The sequence below is a fragment of the Meriones unguiculatus genome, chromosome 10, assembly GCF_030254825.1.
Source record: "Meriones unguiculatus strain TT.TT164.6M chromosome 10, Bangor_MerUng_6.1, whole genome shotgun sequence".
NCBI classification, from domain to species: Eukaryota; Metazoa; Chordata; class Mammalia; order Rodentia; family Muridae; genus Meriones; species Meriones unguiculatus.
In genome coordinates, this window is record NC_083358.1 from 68,100,330 (window position 1) to 68,110,145 (window position 9,816).

The window sequence follows — 9,816 nt, forward strand, 5'->3', positions numbered from 1 at the left end:
TTCCCTTAGTTCTGTTTGTTGATTGTTTACAGTGCCTTTATTTATTTTTTGTGTATGGGTGTTTTGACTGCATGTGTGTCTGGGTACCACATGTGTGCTTGGTGTCTGTTGGAGTCCCTAGGATGGAGTTACAAACAGTGGATCTGTCATACAGGCTCTAGGAATTGAACCCAGGTCCTCTAGCAGCCTGGCCAGTACTCGTAGTTGCTGAGCCTCCTCTCCAGTCTTTTGCAGTGCTGTAGCTGTGCTCTGAGTTTCTTACTGCTGAGCATTCTGCTACATGTAGTTTATGCATCCCCAATCCCCGTTCTTTCTGATGGTTTTTGTTTCGCTCATGGTGAGTCATTGGCTACATAAAAAGTCTCTTCATGTGCCCTGCTGCTCATGTGCTCCAGTTTGCCTAATGAGGGGACATGCAGGACTGATACAGCCAGCACATGCTAGCAAGGTAACACTGGGTGTTCAAACATGGGAACTCTTTTGTTCAGGGGCTAAAAAGCCACTGACTCGAACCTGCTGAGTCCCTTTAACTCTGGTGCAGTCAGGGACCATTTGTCAGGTTGGGGAGCGACACACTGTGTCCCTCTGGGTGTGTGAGCTTGGATGTGTCCCATATCCGTGGCTCTGGGTCTCACAGTATTGTCTAAAATAGTAGGGCTGTGGCCGTTGAGGACCAGTGCCTAGTGCCTACCTGGCCTTCAGGGGCTCTGGCCACTATTGGTCTGGGCCCCAGCGTCACACACAATGGCTGTTTGAGAAAAGGAATGTCTCCAAATGGTTAACAATTCACAAAAATTTAAGGTTATATTTTACTTTTAAATTTATAAACTTAGGTGAATGTAAAAATCCATGTATCCGTCACCCCAGAGGTGTGTAGCAGAGTTCACTGTTTCCCAAGTTCCTGCTGCTGTGTCCTGCTTTCAGGTTCTGCCTACAGCTGATTTGTGTCTCTGTGGTCTGGCTGTGATCTTCTGACTTCATCCTGGTTGACAGCTCTTTTGGCTACTCTAGGAATTGCTGGATGTGCAACTATGATGGTCACAGTGACTGATGTTTACAGGCTGACAGGACCTGTAAGTGACAGGATGTGGAAACTCATGCTGTGGTGCTATGTAAGGATATGCAATTCTTCCCCCCCCTTTCTTTTTAAATTTTCTGTTCTTTTTTTTTTTAAGAGTTATTTATTTATTATGTATATAGCATATTCCTGTACACACCAGAAGAGGGCACCAGATTTCATTATAGATGGTTATGAGCCATCATAATCATCTGGGAATTGAACTCAGGACCTTTGGAAGAAGAGCCAGTGTTCTTAACATCTGAGCCATCTCTGTTTATCATGGAGCATCAGCACTTTGGTGTTGGAGTCAGGTCACACTGCTTATAAGTTAATTAATGTGACATTTGCAAAGATCATTGTTATTCAGTTTTCATATCTTATAGTACTCTTAACTTTTTGTTTTATATATTTAAAATTATTTATTACATTTATTTTGTGTGTGTTAGCTGGAGTGGTTGGGCTTGGAAGCAACTGGCTTTACCTGCTGAAACATCTCTTTGACTCTGTTCTTTATATTTTACATTTGATCTGTGAAAGTTTTGTATTCTGCGTTTTAAAAGTTTAATGTATTTTTGCCATCTTTTCTTGTGAGATGTTGTCTTTACTTATGTCATTCTTCTTTATGTGCCCATAATATTCACTAGCTCTCTTGACTTCAGTATTTTACTATTAAGTTATTTAATCAGCTTTCAAAGTATAATGCATGTTTTCTTTTTCAGTTTCTTACTACCCCGCCCTCTTCAATTTGTAATTCACTGGGATCTATTTTTATCTTCTTAAACTTTAAAAAAGTCTGTTATGTGGTGGTCCCTGAAGACATCATGGACAGCCAGTAAACCTGCTGGGAACCAATCCAGGTGAGGGTAAGAATGAACATTGGGTCAGCATGACTTAGCCAGTATAGGGTCAAAAACTTCTGGAGTCTGACCAAGTGCTATATTTTTCATATACATTTAAACACAATAAAACTTTAGAAAAAAGTTTCCATGTCAGTTATCACAAGAAAGCTTTAGGCTGGGCTACATCAAAACTCTTTTTAAAAAAAATTTTTTTTTTTCTTATTAGTTACATTTTGTTACTCTGTATCCCAGCTGTATCCCTCTTCCTCATTCCCTCCCAATTCCACCCTCCCTCCCTCCCTCATCTCCTCCCTGCCCCTTTCCAAGTCCACTGATAGGGGAGGACCTCCTCCCCTTTCATCTGACCCTGTTTTATCAGGTATCTTCAGGACTAGCTGCAAAGTCCTCCTCTGTGGCCTAACAGGACGGCTCCTCCTGTTGGGGGGTGGGGAGGTTAAAGAGCCAGCCATTGAGTTCCTTTTAGAAATAGTCCTTGTTCCCCTTACTATGGGAAACCAATTGGTTACTGAACTACCATGGGCTACATCTGAGCAGAGGTTCTAGGTTATATCCATACATGGTCCTTGGTTGAGTGTCAGTCTCAGAGAAGACCCTGTGCCCAGATATATTTGGTCCTTGTGGAGCTCCTATCCTTTCCACATCATACTAACTCCCCTTCTTTCATATGATTCCCTGTACTCTGCCGAAGGTTTGGTTATGAGTCTTAGTATCTGCTTTGAAACATTGCAAGGTAGAGTCTTTCAGATGCCTTCTGCGGTAGACTCTTGTCATACGTTCAATGCACATCCCATTTGTCTTTCTAAACGAGGATTGATCATCTTACCCCATGTCCGCTCTCTTGATTATCATTTTAGGTGTATAGATTTCATTATGTTTATCATATCTTATAGGTCTATATAAGTATATACCGTGTTTGTCTTTTTCCTTCTGGGATATTTCACTCAGAATGATCTTTTCTAGATCCCACCATTTGCCTGCAAATTTCATGATTTCTTCCTTTTTGATTGCCCAGTAGTATTCCATTGTGTAAAAATACCACAATTTCTGTATCCATTCCTCCGTTGATGGACATCTGGGTTGTTTCCAGGTTCTGGCTATTACAAATAAAGCTGCTATAAACATGGTTGAGCAAATGTCCTTGTGTACTTGAGCAAATTTTGGGTATATGCCTAGCAGTGGTATAGCTGGGTCTTGAGGAAGCACTATTTCTAATTGTCTGAGAAAGCACCAGATAGATTTCCAGTTTACATTCCCACCAGCAGTGGAGGAGGGCTCCCCTTTCTCCACAACCTCTCCAGCATGTGTTGTCACTACATCAAAACTCTTTTGCAAAGCACCTGTGCCCGTTACCATAAGAAGGAGTTCTGTTAAAAGAGAAACAGAGCTCAGGATAAGGGCTAGGGAGGAAGGATTTGTAATAAGCATAAAGATAGGTTCTGTTGACTGAGAATGCAAAGTACATGGGACTTCTTTCATAAGGGTCAGTCCTGTTTCCTGAGAGACAAAGCTCAGGATCAGGGTCTAGACAATGGTCAGGATTTTGGGGGATTCAGGTGAAGGCTGGCTCCATAGACTAGCAAAAGACCACCATGTTGTTAGACAGCATCCACTCCTGATTTCGGGATGAACAGTAGTATTTCCTTCCCATGAAGACAATAAAGAAAAAGCCTTCCTGTTTTAACAATTCTGGTTTCTCTAGTGCAGTACTTCTCAAACTGTGGGTAATGGTTGGGGGTCACCACAACGTAAGAACTCTATTAAGTAGTTTTAGGTCAAGAACCATTGCTCTACTGCTTTGCTTTCCCTTCCCTTCCCCTTCTTTCCCATCCCCTTCTTCCCCTTCCCCTTCCCTTTCCTTTTTCCTTCCCATTTCCCTTCCTTCCCTTTTTTCTTTCCCTTTCCCTTCCCTTCCCTTTTTCCTTTCCTTTTTCCGTTTTCCTTTCCTTCTTTCCTTTTTCCTTTCCTTTCTTTCTTTCCTACTTTACGCTGGACATGCCAATTGCTTATAGACACCTCTATTTTACGTCATTATGTTCACAAAACGACCCCAGTCTCCTTTTTCAAACTTGAAAATGTCTCTCTCTAACTTCTGCTTGTTGTTCACTTTATTCTTTTCTCAGGGTTCTAAAGCTCCCTTGGCTGTACTCTTTACAGCACTGACAAGCTCTGTGTATCCTCTTTAATTTCCTTCTTCCCACTGTTACTAATCCACAGATAAGCTTTTCATTATATCTTGTTTGCACTGTTGTAGTAATCTTTTTTTAAATTAATTATACTTTATTTACTTTGTATCCTCCCTATAGTTCCCTCCCTCCTCCCCTCCCAATCCCTCCCTTCCTCCTCCTTCTCCACCTGTGCCCCCCCCCCCAAGTCCACTGATAGGGGAGGTCTTCTTTTCCTTCCTTCTGATTCTAGTCTGGTAGGTCTCATCAGGAGTGGCTGCATTGTCTTCTTCTGTGGCCTGGTAAGGCTGCTCCCCCCTCAGGGGGAAGTGATCAAAGAGCAGGCCAATCAGTTCATGTTAGAGACAGTCCCTGTTCCCATTACTACGGAACCCACTAGGAGACTGAACTGCCATGGACTACATCTGTGCAGGGGTTCTGGGTTATCTCCATGCATGGTATTTGGTTGGACTATCAATCTCAGGGAAGACCCATGTGCCCAGATTTTTTGGATCTGTTGCTCTCATTGTGGAGCTCCTGTCCCCTCCAGGTCTTACTAACTCCCACTTCTTTCATAAGATTCCCTGCAGTTTCTTCAAAGGTTGGCCATAAGTCTCAGCATCTGCTTTGATTGTCTGCAGGGCAGAGCCTTTCAGAGGTCCTCTGTAGCAGGCTCCTAACTTGTTCCTTGTTTTCTCCTTCTTCTGATGTCCATCCTCTTTGCCTTTCTGGATGGGGATTGAGCATTTTAGCCAGAGTCCTCCCTCTTGATTAGTTTCTTTAGGTGTACAGATTTTAGTAGGTTTATCCTATATTATATGTCTACATGAGTGAGTATATACCGTGTGTGTCTTTCTGCTTCTGGAATAGCTCACTCAGGATAATCTTTTCCAGTTCCCACTATTTACCTGCAAATTTCATGATTTCCTTGTTATTTATTGCTGAGTAGTATTCCATTGTGTAAATATACCATACTTTTTGTATCTATTCCTCACAGCACAGGCTCTAAGAGCAACAATCAATGAATGGGACCTCATGAAACTGAAAAGCTTCTGTAAAGCAAAGGACACTGTTGTCAGAACAAAACGACTACCTACAGATTGGGAAAGGATCTTCACCAACCCTGTATTTGACAGAGGGCTAATATCCAGTATATATAAAGAACTAAAGAAATTAAAAAGCAACAAATTAAGTAATCCAATTAAAAAATGGGAAACAGAACTAAACAGAGAATTCTCGATAGAGGAATATTGAATGGCAGAGAAACACTTAAAGAAATGCTCAATGTCATTAGTCATCAGGGAAATGCAAATCAAAATGACCCTGAGTTTTCACCTTACACCCAAAAGAATGGCTAAGATCAAAAACTCAAGTGACAGCACATGCTGGAGAGGTTGTGGAGAAAGGGGAACCCTCCTCCACTGCTGGTGGGAATGTAAACTTGTACAACCACTCTGGAAACCAATCTGGCGCTTTCTCAATTAGGAATAGCTCTTCCTCAAGATCCAGTCATACCACTCCTAGGCATATATCCAAAAGAGGCTCAAGTACACAATAAGGACATTTGCTCAACCATGTTTGTAGCAGCTTTATTTGTAATAGCCAGAAGCTGTAAACAACCAAGATGCCCCTTAACTGAGGAATGGATACAAAAAGCATGTTGTAGTAATCTTGATACTAAGTCTCCTGACACAGCTCTGTCTGTAGATCCTGTTTCAAAACACTAGATTCATATTTGAAAGGAAAAGTATTGGATCAGGATTCCAAGAGCAAGTTCAGAGGACAAAGGAGATTTATTTGCCCCAGCTGGACAGAGGGCAGGGAATAAGGAGATAGAGGATGAAGGAGAAGGGGAAAGGAACAAGAGAAAGGTGGAGGGACGTTTGTCCCCAGAGACAAAGGTCTGCCTCTGGATTGAGGAGACAAATGTGGCACATAAGATAGTTGTGGTTTATAAAGGTACAAGGGAAAACCGAATGTTTGGATAAGATTTTAATTTTAATTTGGTATGTTAATTAGGTGGTCCGCAGCAGGCTTTTGATTGCTGGACTTCAATACTTTGATAGATGGAACTTGGTAGTTAGTCTCAGGAGGAGGGAGTAGCCAAATAAGGGAACAGACCTTGGTGGCTCATTTTAGAAATGCAATTTCATGGTTTTTATTAAAGCAGAGGCAATGGGAGAGGAGAGGAAAGCCTGTCTGCGTCATGCTTGTCACACTCAGCTGGCCAGAGCCTCTTCAACATTCCTAACAGTTTCTTTTAGAAAAGTCTTTTCTCTCTCTTTTTCTTAGTAGTTTTTTTTTTTTTTTTAAGTTAGATACTTTTTCTGGTCTAAAGCATTCAGAGTTCTCTAAATCTTGCCAGTCGTTGGCAAAATTACCTCTGGCTTCAAGAACATGTATTCTCACACTAAATTATATTGACTCTTACTCTTCAGGCCTCCTGATTTGTGTTTTGTTTCCCTGTACACTCTGTGGGCCCTCCCCTGATGCTCTTGCTTCTGAGCTGACCTGACTGGAGCTGCCCCATAGCTGTCTCACCAACTAAACTCTAGCATATTCTTCAGCCAGTCTCACAAATTTTGAAAAGGTCCAAACGAAGGTGAGTGGTCCTGATGACCTTTCTGATGACTGTCCCCAAAGCACCACACTACGTATTTGTGAGCAGCGACTTCTGCCTCTCTAGAATACTTGGAGTCCCGAGATGATGATTCTGGTCACTGGGCAGTACTCTGATACAGTAGGGAAGCACCCACTCACATGTCAGCGAGTTTAAAATGCAGGAGAAAGTGGCGTGTGTGCAGAAACTCACACTTGTTTATTCTCGGATGGGGTTAATGGTATTCGCTTGAATTATGCATAGGTCAGATTCTCCAGATTTTCTGGATAATCTGAAACCCGAAAATTATGTGTAACTAATTTACTTTGTATCCCCCCTATAGTTCTCTCCCTCCTCCCCTCCCAATCCCTCCCTTCCTCCTCCTTCTCCACCTGTGCCCCTCCCCAAGTCCAACTAAACTCTAGCATATTCTTCAGGCATATAGGCTTGGTTTTTCCCACTTCTTCTTCCCCTGCTCATTAGGCCCACTGAGATAGCCATATGAGCCCCAACTGATTCTACAGTCATGTTCTGTTATTTGTATCTGTTATTTGTACAACCACATCTATTACAAGAAGAAACTTCTCTGTTGAGGGATGAGTGAGACCCTGATATATGGGTATAACAACATATCATTAGGATTGAGAAGGATTTTATTTACATATTATGTCCTCCTCGAAAACACCTGTAAATGTTGGTCAAGTAGTGTACCTGTCTTGGGATCACAGTAATCATTAACAAGGACAGGCATTAATGCATCTTCCCATGTGCTTGCAGTTGTGCTACATTTCCAACATCAACTTTGTTTTTCTTTTTTATGTATCTCTGTAGCTCTGGCTGTTCTGGAACTCACTATGTAGACCAGACTGTCCTTGAAATCACAGAGATCCATCTTTCTCTTCCTACTGAGTGCTGGGCTTAAAGCCATCTACAACTACTCCAGGTTTTCAACAGCCTCTTTGAAAGTTAGTGCTAACTGAACAAAGTTACAGATGTATTGAAGGGTCTGCAGATATGAGGACCAGGATCAGATAAGTAAAACCCATGTTCTAGGACAGTGCTGGGCATGGTGGCATTTGCTTGTGACCTCAGCATTGGAGAGTAAGAGGCAGAAGGCTCCCTTGTGGTTCACTGCCCAGCCAGTCTAGTCTACTTGGTGAGTGTAGGCCAATCAGGGACCCTATTTCAAGGTTATAAGGTGAACAGTGTTCCAGAAGATGGCAGTCGAGGTTGTCCTCTGTCCTGCAGCTGTACATACATGTACACTCACACCACTACCCGATCAGGCACATGCATACTCATACATGCATTAAAATAATGATATCGCTGTCCAGAACAAAGTGGGATGAATGTTTGGCTTCTGGCTTGGGGGTGGGTATAGCAGCAGTTCCAGGACTCAGAGAAGAGTACAGGGAAACTGCAGCTCAGGCCTGAGTGAGCTGTGATGAGGGGACAGACCAATTCTGTGAAGCAATTCTGTGAAGGGCTGAGGCCCTGGGAAAATCATATCTTTTTCTGCTTTCAAGCATTGTCGACACATGAATTCTGTGGTGCGCCGAAATTCTTTTATTTGTCAATATTATTTCATTAAAAAAATCAATAGATTTATAGAGGGACTAAGAAAATGTGAAGGAATGGAAAACATTTTAAAGAGCCAAGAGGCAATGTCTTCAGAGCATTTTATCATGGCTGTTCTTTAGTTTTTGGCCTATTTTTTGAAGCCACACATTCATATCTGACACCCCTGTGCCTGTCCCAATCATTCTCTGTAGCAATATGCCACTACCTTTGAGAAACCCAAGCTCAAAAGTGTCATTCCCTGGCTCTACCTGCTTTTTTTTTTTCTAATAAAAGATGCTTTATTATATATGCTTTAACAATATACATATATAAGTATGCACATTAGGAAAAACATGCACATATATGTTAAGAGAGAGACAGAGATAGTCACCGAAAAACTAGGAAGCCCAAGCTGGCCTAAGGCTTGTGTCAATTCTCATCCACAGTATTCCAATAGCTAGTATTTCAAGTATGAAATGGCTCATCAGACTATCAGGATTCATTGTTGAACACACAAAGATAAAAATAAACTGGCAACTTAAAAAATGTGCTTTCCAATCTACAGATTCAATGCAATTCCCATCAAAATACCAACTCAATTCTTTACAGACCTCGAAAAAAAGATTCTCAGCTTCATATGGAGAAACAAAAAATCCAGAATCTCCAAAACAATCCTGTACAACAACAGATCATCTGGAGGTATCTCCATCCCCAATCTCAAGCTGTACTACAGAGCAATAGTAATAAAAACTGCATGGTATTGGCATAAAAACAGAAAGGAGGATCAATGGAACCGCATAGAAGACCCAGAAATAAACCCACACACCTATGAATACTCTATTTTTTTTTTCAATGCAGTTTATTCAGGAACCTTGAACAATCTTCTGACCCTGGGGAAAGCCAGCCCACAGCTTAAATAGCCTCTGGGTAGCCAACCCCAGCGTGCCACGTGGGCAATGCAGATAGGTCCACATACACGGAAGCAAGCCAGATCCTCAGCCTTAGCCAAATATGGAGTTGTTTGTGACAGAGAGCACTCACCATCGGGAAGGTGGAAGGCGGAAACCAGCTCCATCTTTAAGGTGCGGCATTATGCAGCTCTCTACAGTTCCCCCTTTTTGTTTTAGACGCATCAGGCAAGAGTAGATGTCTGATCTCTGATATTAGAAATAAATTGGGACTTTGTACCGATGTTCATTTAGGTGTCATCCACCCAAAGAGCATCAGACCCGTTCGATACCTTTTTCTCAGAGGCGGGACCTGGGGCATCAACCCGCATGCAATCAGACATGCTCTTCTCTGGGTCGAAAGCGGCTGACCCCGAGTGCAGTGCTTAGCCTCGCATCCTGAGCGTAACATTTTAGCTCCCATGCTTGGGGAGACTGTCCTGCTTCAATGGCTGTAAAGGCCTGAATGGTCATGGCTGCATTACACTGTTGTGAGACTCTGGAGCTACCACCGCAGCATTAGCCATGAGTCATACTGTGCAGACTGCTCAGACCCTGAATAATCTTTTAGCCAATGTAGCTCATGCCTTAGATGTACAAAAAGGAATTAATGGACAACTAAAAGGAG